We start from the raw sequence: 10,629 nt of genomic DNA, 5'->3' as shown, positions 1-10,629 counted from the left end.
GGCGTTCCACAGGTCCTCAGGTGTCGTGAAGCCTTCGCGTCGTCGCCGTTCCAATCCCTGAGATTCAGCTGCCCCAATCCTGGTTCATCGATGGGCGCTGAGCTAATCACTATTTTTTCCCCACACTCGCCTCTCCCACAGGGCGTCGCTCCTTGTCCTAGGCACGGTGTCGTCCTTCCAAGATTCTCAGTGGATGTGACCCCAGTCACAGCTAGCTTGCTCGCCCACCTTCCAGACCTCAACGTCCAGCCAGCGGCGCCGCCCAGCGTCGTCGCCGACTATTTTCCAAGTTTGGGCACTTCTCTGCTCACTGAACTTGGTTCCTCTTTTGCTTCCCAGAAGCGCAGGGTCTCCAATAACTGTGGTAGGCTGCGCAGGCCAGCTCAATCCACTGAACAAGGCTTGCAGAGCCTCCAATCCCTGAGAGCAGACCGAGGCGCGTCCTGTCGCTTCCACGGTCAGTACAACTCTGACGTTGGCGCCGCCCGGGGCACTCGGTGACGTCATGGCGGGCCCTGATTTGTCGCCCGCGACCTACGTCGGCCAATCCGCGACCGGCTTGTCTCCCTTCCAAAAGGTCATATCTGCCGTAGGGGATACTGTTTCATTTTATAACAGGGCGCCAATTTTCCTCTATTTACAACTTATAATATAACCTCCTTCCATAAAATGGCAGCCAGACTGGTCGCCACATATATCATTAGACTCCCTGAACCTCAGAGAATCAGTAGGGAGAGCTGATATGACTCTTTAAGCCGGCAAACGAAAGAAATAGGAGAGGGCACCGTAACAATACCCAGATTACGTGTCAACAACCAGCAACACAGCCTCTCAACAACTACAGCAAATTAAGTATACGACTGCCAGTATTCTGTTTTAAATAGATGCATCCTTTTAATATAGATAGGTAGCCTGTTATTTGCATGAAGAACCCCCAACAAAAGTACGTTTACAGAATTTATCACCCTCATATTCCATGTCTTACCTGTATTTATATGTTTAGTGAAACGTTATTAATTCTTTGAACTCGGCAGGTAATTGTGATTTCGAGTAACAAGAAGCTGAGCAGACTGTTGGGCCTTACACCAATATTACCTAGCTGTATGCCAAGTCTTGTAGGCCTCAGATAGCTGCCATTACGTGGCACTCAGAGGCACAAGGCCACACCCATCTTTGATGCAACAATTACACAGCCTTAGCAGGCCCCCTTCTACAGGAACAGCTAAGCCCCTTTTTTGTTCTATACTGTGAAAGTAGTACTCATACTTATTAATTTGTCATTGCCATAATAATAGTAGATTAGACCACCATATGTGGTATGTTAATTATATTTATTAGGTAAACAATTTGTGGTTTAAGAAGGAGCCATCTCAAAGTGGTTTAAGTTGCAAATTGTCCCCCCAATTATGTGAGATAATTTCAGGCAGCTGAATCAGTACATACAGTTCACTCACTTAATTACTTACTCACTTAGAAAATTATTTTATTAAAGTCAATTTAAAAATGAGAATAGCTGCTAGGAATTTCCCACATCCACAACACTACCCTCCTCCTCCTTCTCCACAACACTACCCTCCTCCTCCTTCTCCACAACACTACCCTCCTCCTCCTTCTCCACAACACTACCCTCCTCCTCCTCCACAACACTACCCTTCTCCTCCTTCTTCACAACACTACCCTCCTCCTCCTTCTCCACAACACTACCCTCCTCCTACTTCTCCAAAACACTACCCTCCTCCTCCTTCTCCATAACACTACCCTCCTCATCCATCTCCACAACACTACCCTTCTCCTCCTTCTCCACAACACTACCCTCCTCCTCCTTCTCCACAACACTACCCTCCTCCTCCTTCTCCACAACACTACCCTCCTCCTCCTTCTCCACAACACTACCCTTCTCCTCCTTCTCCACAACACTACCCTCCTCCTCCTTCTCCATAACACTACCCTCCTCCTCCTTCTCCATAACACTACCCTCCTCCTCCTTCTCCACAACACTACCCTCCTCCTTCTCCATAACACTACCCTCCTCCTCCTTCTCCATAACACTACCCTCCTCCTCCTCCTCCACAACACTACCCTTCTCCTCCTTCTTCACAACACTACCCTCCTCCTCCTTCTCCATAACACTACCCTCCTCCTCCTTCTCCACAACACTACCCTCCTCCTCCTTCTCCATAACACTACCCTCCTCCTCCTCCTCCACAACTAAACCACCCATACCAGTAATATAAACCACAAATAACACAATCACTAATGTACAAACCTAGCTCTACTACTAGCTGTACTCATCTAGCCTTACTCACCTAATTGTACTCACCTATTTGTACTCACCTAGTTGTAGTCGTGTTGTTCTTACCTGCTCGTATTCACCTAGCAGTACTAACCAAGTTGTAGTCACTTACATGTGCTCTCCCTATTGTTCTCGTGTAGTTGTAGTCAACTATTTGTATACACATAGCATTTGTCACGAAGTTATACTCAAGTACATGTACTCTCATATTGTTGGACTCATGTAGATGCACTTACCTAGTTTGCACTTACACCCAATTGTACTTAAATGATATTTAATATAAAATCTACTATAATACAGATGCATGTGATAAAGAGGTATTTTGATGCACTTTATTTTTTATTTAAATAAAAATGGTAGATTAAATGTTGTGTGTGTCCTTCATACACCTATTAATTATTTAATATATAATTTAGCAAATAGTATTATAAAAACCATTTTTAGCAAAATCATTAACAAAACTTAATTAAAGTTCAGATTAAATAAATGATTTGCACACCTATTGTACAACTAAGATGCCACCTTTAAAAATAGTATTGTTATAAAATGATATATAAATTTAATAAATAAACATGAACAAATAGTTTTAATATATAAAGGAACAAAGTATTATATAAGTCAATATAATAGCTATATCATTAAAAAATTTAATGTTTTAAAAATGTTTCATACGGTTATGAAACGACATTCACAATATCTATATAAATAAAAATGGAAATGTTCGTTTGTTGAAAATCGTTAATCTCCGAAAGTTCTTCACCGATTGCTTAGAAATTTTCACACAATGTTCCATTCGCATCGAGCAGGCTTTTATGTGCATACTATATAGATGTCAGGTGAGTGACGGTAAAAAGAACATGCTTTTTCTGAAAAAAATGTTTTTTCATGTTTTTTCATGTGAGGGAAATCTTCGAAACCTCTTTGCCGATTGCTTTGAAATTTTGACACAACATTGCATTCAAATTGGCGCGTCTTTTTATATATCTACTATACACATGCCTCACCTGTGACAGGAAAAAAACATGCTTTTTTCGAAAAACAGCACCATCTGTTGGACGTAAGAGCAACACACTCTATAATCTCCGAAAGTTCTTCGCTGATTGCTTTGAAATTATGACACATCGTTGCATTCGAATAGGCGCATCTTTTTATATACCTACTATATAGATGTCACCCCTGTGACAGGTAAAAACATGAGTTTTTGAAAAACAGCGCCATCTGTTGCACATAATAGCAACATGCAGGCTATACTAAATATGTCACAGATTCCATTTCAATGATTCCGATTGCATTGGTAAATTTTATTTTCATAGATTTCGATTTTCTTTTTTTAATTATTTTGTGTGACATTGTGTTGGAATTGAGCTGTGTTGTTTACCATACCATTCATTTCGTAAGCATAAGTATAGAAGCCACACCTGTGACATGTAAAACTATGCTTTTCTTGACAAACAGCGCCATCTGTTGCATGTAAGAGCAACACACATGCTATCTTTATAAATAAAAATGAAAATGTTTGTTTGTTCAAAATCGCTAATCGCCTAAAATACTTCTCTGATTGCATTGAAATTTTCACACAATGTTCCATTCGCATCCGAGCAAGTTTCTCTATATATACTATATAGATGCCACGTCTGTGATGAAAGAAGACATGTTTTTTTTTTAAAAACTGTTTTTCATGTCTTTTTCATGTGAGGTAAATTCTTCGAAACCTCTTTACCAATTGCTTTGAAATTTTGACATAAAGTTGCATTCGAATAGGCGCGTGTTTTTATATGCCTACTATATACATGCCTGATCTGTGACAGGAAAAAACATGCTTTTTTTGAAAAACATCATCTGTTGGACGTAAGAGCAACACCTGCTACAATCTCCGAAAGTTCTTCATTGATTGCTTTGAAATTTTGACACAACGTTCGATTCGAATGTGCACGTGTTTTTATATACCTATTATATAGACGCCACGCCTGTGACAGGAGAAAACTTGTATTTTTTAAGAAACAGCGCCATCTTTTGCACGTAACAGCAACACACACTGTACAAAATATTTTACGATTCCATTTCAATGTTTCTGACTGCATTAAAAATTGAATTTTCAGATTTCAATTTATTTTCATCATGATGTAATTATTTTGTGTGACATTGCCTTTTTATTGAGCTGTGTTGTTTACAATACCATTCATTTTGTGTGTATAGTTTATTTTATTTTTTTATGCAGTTTTTAACTGTTTTTCTTATATTTCAGTGATGGGAACATCGGATCATTTGATGTTCCCAATTTTCTGATGGGAAAGTCAGATCATTTGGGAATGTATAGGAATATTGAGTGAGAAATGGTTGGGAAGACGATGGGACGGGAGTGGAGGGAATGGTGGGGAGGAATGGGAGACAGAGAAACAATACTGTTGCTCAGCAACGCACACGGGTTGCTAAGCCACAGCAACACGTAGCCGGGTACAGCTAGTATATCTATATAAATAAAAATGGAAATGTTCGTTTGTTCAAAATCGCTAACCTCCGAAAGTTCTTCACCTATTGCTTTGAATTTTTCACAAAACTTTCCATTTGCCTCCAAGCAGGTTTTTATATACATACTATATAGATGTCACGTCTATGACTTTATAAAAACACGTTTTTTTCTGAAAAACTGTTGTTTTTCACTTGTTTTCATGTGAGGGAAATCTTTGAAACCTCTTTACTGATTGCTTTGAAATTTTGACACGACGTTGCATTCGAATATGCGCGTCTTTTTATATATCTGCTATATACATGCCTCATCTGTGACAGGAAAAAACATGTTTTTTTAAAAAACAGCGCCATCTGTTGGACGTAAGAGCAACACACGCTGTAATCTCCAAAAGTTCTTCCCCGATTGCTTTCAAATTTTGACACATCGTTGCATTCAAATGGGCGCGTCTTTATATATACCTACTATATACATGCCTCCCTTGTGACAGGTAAAGAAAAACAGCTCCATCTGTTGCACATAATTGAAACATGCACGCTATACTAAATATATCACAAATTCCATTTCAATGTTTCCGATTGCATTGATAAATTTTATTTCATAGATTTCGATTTATTTAATTTTTATTGAATTATTTTGTGTGACATTGTGTTGGAATTCAGCTGTGTTATTTACCAACCATTCATTTCGTAAGTATAAGTATAGATGCCACACCTGTGACAGGTAAAACTATGCTTTTCATGAAAAACAGCGCCATCTGTTGCATGTAAGATCAACACACATGCTATTACTAAATATATTACAAATTCCATTTCAATGTTTCTGATTGCATTGACAAATTAAATTTTCATAGATTTTTATTTATTTTCATTTTGATTTAATTATTTTGTGTGAATTGCATTGGAACTGAGCTGTGTTGTTTACCATACCGTTCATTTCGTGAGTGTAGTTTATTTTTTTGTTTTTCCATATCTTCATTTCATTTTTCAACTGTTTTTCTTATATTTCAGTGATGGGAACATCAGATCAATTGATGTTCCCAATTTTCTGATGGGAACATCATACCATTTGGAAAGGCATCAGACGAGTGAGGAATGGTAGGGATGACGAGGGGACGAAAGTGAGAAATGGTAGGGAGGACGAGGGGACAAGAGAGGGGGGTAATGGTGGGGAAGGATAAGGGGATGGGGGAGTTTGGGATGGTGGGTACGAGGTGATGGAGGAATGGAGAATGGTGGGGAGGACAAAACGACAGGGGAGTAGGGCATGGTGGGAAGGAAGAGGGGATGGTTCAATAGGGAATGGTGGGGAGGACTGGAGGACTGGGAAGGTTGCTGTGGCTCTGCAATGCACATGTGTTGATGAGCCACAGCAACGTGTGGCCGAGTACTGCTAGTTACTATTATATGTAATAGTGAATGTCTGTAGTGAATGTCTACTAATCAATAATTTATAAATATATATATATATATATATATATATATATATATATATATATATATATATACATATATATATATACATATATATATACATATATATATATACATATATATATACATATATATATATCTATATATATATATCTATATATATATATATATATATATATATATATATATATATATATATATATATATATATATATATATATATTGTGACGGGAAAGTGTTGGAGTGTTGATGTTCGGCAGTTCTCCAATGGCAGGTGTCAAAGCCTGGTCACACTTAAAACAAAAATATAGAATGCTTGCCTGTTGTCTGTGGTAAGTGAGAGGGAGGAACACGTTAAACACAAAGTATGAACAATTGAAACTTTAATATATTTACTTTAAACATAAATGAAAATAAAGACAAATCTCGGGGAATTAAAAATTCAATGAAATAATCATGATAAATGCAAAGACAATGTGAGACACAATAATACAAAAATGAAAATGTTAAAATGGTGCTGAGAAATGTTAAAATGGTGCTGAGAATATCGGCTATGGCTGAAACCTCCCTTCGTATACGAGCCAATGAGCTAGTATGCCTGAGAGAGATGTCAACTCTAAGAGCACAAAGAATATTCTGAAGCCGGTCAGGCTCAGATGTCGACTCAGGTAGAGGGCGCTGAGGTGCGGTGTGCAGGTGCACGGTCGGCGAGTCACCAATCAGGAGCAGGCAAGCTGGTGAAGGGTAGTTTGTTGGTTTGATGACGAGCCGGCGTGTGGAGGGTGTGTGGAGTGGGGGGATCTTGGGTACGTTTTGCCTCCTGATCAAAACGTTTTGTGCTACTGGTGACGTATCTTGAATGTAGCATCTTATACTTGTATAATTGACGGAACTTGAAGTAGGGAAAAGCAGGCTCAATCTCTCTAGAAAGAGATTATCGTCACAACTCTCCCCCGAAGCCTGCGGTTCCGGGTGAAGTTACGTCTTCAGGTGGTAGAGTGGTAGGTGGAGCAGCCTCTACCTCATAGACTCTGGAGAGGGCGTCTGCTATGATGTCAGAACCCTTGATGTAGAAGATCTCCAGGTTGAAATTCTGCAGATATAAAGCCCATCGTAGAAGCCGTTGGTTGTTGAATTGGGCTTGCTGCAGGAAGCGTAGGGGATTGTGGTCCAAGTAGATGGTGGTAGACCGAGCACTTTGCAGGTACGGTTCGAAGTGCTGCAAGTTCAGGACGATTGTCTGCAGCTCCTTCTAGATCGTGCTGTAGTTCTTTTGGTGTGGCTTTAATTTATAGCTGTAGTAGCTAACAGGCAGAATCTCCTCGCCTCGTTTTTGCATCAGGACACCCCCGATGCCGGTACCACTGGCCTCGACATGGAGGATGAAAGGCTTCGTGATATCTGGCGAGGCGAGAATAGGATTAAAACAATGCAGGAATTTAAGTTGTTCAAAAGCAACGGTTTCTTGAATGATACCGTTGCTTGGGGCTGGTTAAGGTGATCAAGGGTGTCGCCACCGTACTAAAGTTTCTCACAAACCTACGGTAGTAGTAGGCAAGACCAAGGAAGCACAGGAGCTGCTTCCTGGTGGTAGGTTGTGGGTAATGCTGGATGGCTAGGGTATGTATGTTTAACGGAGCTATGCTGCCACTCCCTATCTCATGACCAAGATAACGCACTTTACCTTTGGCAAAGGTGGACTTGCCCAAGTTGATGGTGAGGCCGGCTGACAGGAGCTTGGCAAACAATCGTTGCAGCTGGAGCAGATGTTCGCTCCAGGTGTTGGTTGCCACAACGATGTCATCCATGTAGGCGTAGGTGTTATCCAAGCCCTGGATGACGCGGTTGACAGCTCGCTGAAAGGTGGCCAGGGCATTACATAGTCCAAAGGGAAGGCGTTCGTATCTGTAAAGGCCAAAAGGAGTGGTAAAGGCAGATAGTTCCTTAGCTCGCTCTGTCAAACATACCTGGTAATATCCTTTAACAAGTCCAGCTTCGATAGGTACCGCGCATGACCAATGGCGTCAAGGATGTCATCTATTCTAGGTAAGGGGTACGCATCCTTGACAGTCACAAGATTTAACTTCCGATAGTCGGTACATAGTCTCACCTTACCATGCGGTTTCGGCACCAAGATGCAGGGTGAGGCCCAAGGGGACTCACAAGGGGTAGCCAGCCCATGATCCAGGAGGTACTGTACCTCAGCACGCATGACTTCCTTCTTACTCGGGCTGATTCGGTAGAAAGGTTGACGAATCGGCCGTGTGTCGGGGAGTAGTTGGATGTCGTGCTGATCCACATTACACTCCTGTGGATCATCGTTGAACTACTTCTGGTGTTCCTTCAAGATTCTGATGAGAGGTGCACTATTATTGTCCTGAAAATAATTATGAAGATTAGCCAGGATTTCCGAGTTGGAAAGCACCGACTCAGTGTTAGTGCTTTCGGGAGAAGCAGGGAAGGTTTCACTGTGGAGGTATGGACCTTTAAACGCGGAAACTGATACCATCACAGTGGGGGGAATACCTTGATACTGCTTCAGGGGGTTGACGTGGCACAACTGGGTCTTCCGCCGCCTATCTGGAGTCTCAAGAACGTAGCTGTGGTTGTTCCTGCACTCCTTGATACGGTAGGGTCCTGAAAACTTGTTTTGCAATGGAGAACCTGGGATGGGAAAATATGTCAACATGAAGTCTCCTGGTTTAAATTTCCTTAATTTGCTGCTTTGGTCAAAATGAGTCTTCATCCTCTCCTGGGCTTTCAATAGGTTGTCATTAGCAAATTTACGTACTCTCTCTAGAAGGTGTTTTAAGTTTTGAAGAAACTGAGGCACATTCTGAGAGTCACTGAAGGTGGCATTATGTAGAGAGTCCTTGAAAGCTTTGAGAGGAGTACGGCACTTACGTCCGTAGAGCATCTCATAAGGAGATACTCCTGGAGACTCATTGGGGAGACTTCGAAAAATGCACATAATGAGATCAAGTTCTTTAGCCCAGTCCTTCAAGGTCTCATTGCAGAATTTCTTTAGGAGTGCTTTAATAGTCTGATGACTACGTTCAAGAGAACCCTGTGAAGCAGGATGATAGAGGCTGGACAGTACCTGTGTGATGTTGAACTCCTCCAGTGTCTTCTTGAAGAGATCACTGGTGAAGTTGGTGCCACAGTCGCTTTGAACCTCTCTTGGAAATCCATACTGGGTAAAGATCTTCAATAGGTGTTTCACCACAGTAGCAGCCGTAATGTTCTTTACTGGAACTGCTATGGGAAACCTGGTGATAGGACACATGATAGTTAATATATATGCGTTGCCAGAACTGGTCCGGGGTAAAGGACCAACACAGTCTATGATGAGTCTGTTGAAAGGTTCCGCAGGCACCTGGATGGGTTTTAGTGGAGCCTGAGGAATAGAGATGTTAGGTTTACCTGCCATCTGACATATATGACACTGTTGTACGTATTTCTTTACGTCTTTTACCATACCTGGCCAGTAGTAGTCTTGTCTGATTCCGTGGTAGGTTTTGTTGAAACCATAGTGAGAAAGAGCTCCGTGAGCCAGGTGTAGAATATCAGGCCGTACGGTGGTGGGAATCACTAGTTGTTCGACACTGGCCCAATCGTCATCCTCCATCAGCTTGCTGGGTCTGTATCTGCGGTAGAGCAATTCATTCTCTAGGAAGAACCCAGGGATACTGTCAGGTTGCGTCTCAGCCTGGAAGAATAATGGTGTTAATGATTGATCTTCCCTCTGTAACTTACGGAACTCCAACTTGGTAAGATTTGGAGGTAGATTCTGAGGGTCTTGAGGGGCAGCGGTAGCAGTAGAATCAGCTGGTTGCGGTCGTGCAGCTTGTGCACGGGTGGTCACCAAAACCGGAGGAGAACCTTGATCACTTTCTTGAACCTCTGCTGGAACATATTCAAAGATGGGATTATCCATTACAGAAGTACACACCTGGGGTTTGTCTGTGATGATCAGGTTGGGCGGTTGCAGATCTTCTGCCAAGTCGTTGCCCAGGAGAAGTTGCACTCCAGGCATGGGAAAAGGCTTTTCCCTGATGGCGACTTGGACTTCACCGGTCACGAAGGGACAATCCAGGTGGACTCTGGCGAGTGGATATGGAGTGGTAGCAGTGAGGTCAGTGATAAGGACGGTTTCCCCGGTGTAGGTGACGTTAGGCACAGCCGATTTCATTAGGATGGACTGAAGAGCCGCTGTGTCCCTCAAGATCTTCAATTTGAAACGTCCCTCCGAATCTGTACCGTTGGTAGAGACCGTTCCAGGATACAGGTGTTTACTGAAGAGAGAAAGATCATTAACAGGAACACCAACATTCATTACAGGCTTACCGGACTTAGGAGGAGTCTGTTTGGGTTTAGTAGATTCATTGCTCTTGTATTGAGCCTTCACACATCTATCTATGGTAAGTCCATAGAGT

This window comes from Procambarus clarkii, chromosome 50, assembly GCF_040958095.1.
Source record: "Procambarus clarkii isolate CNS0578487 chromosome 50, FALCON_Pclarkii_2.0, whole genome shotgun sequence".
Taxonomy (NCBI): Eukaryota; Metazoa; Arthropoda; class Malacostraca; order Decapoda; family Cambaridae; genus Procambarus; species Procambarus clarkii.
This window is presented reverse-complemented; position numbering follows the sequence as displayed.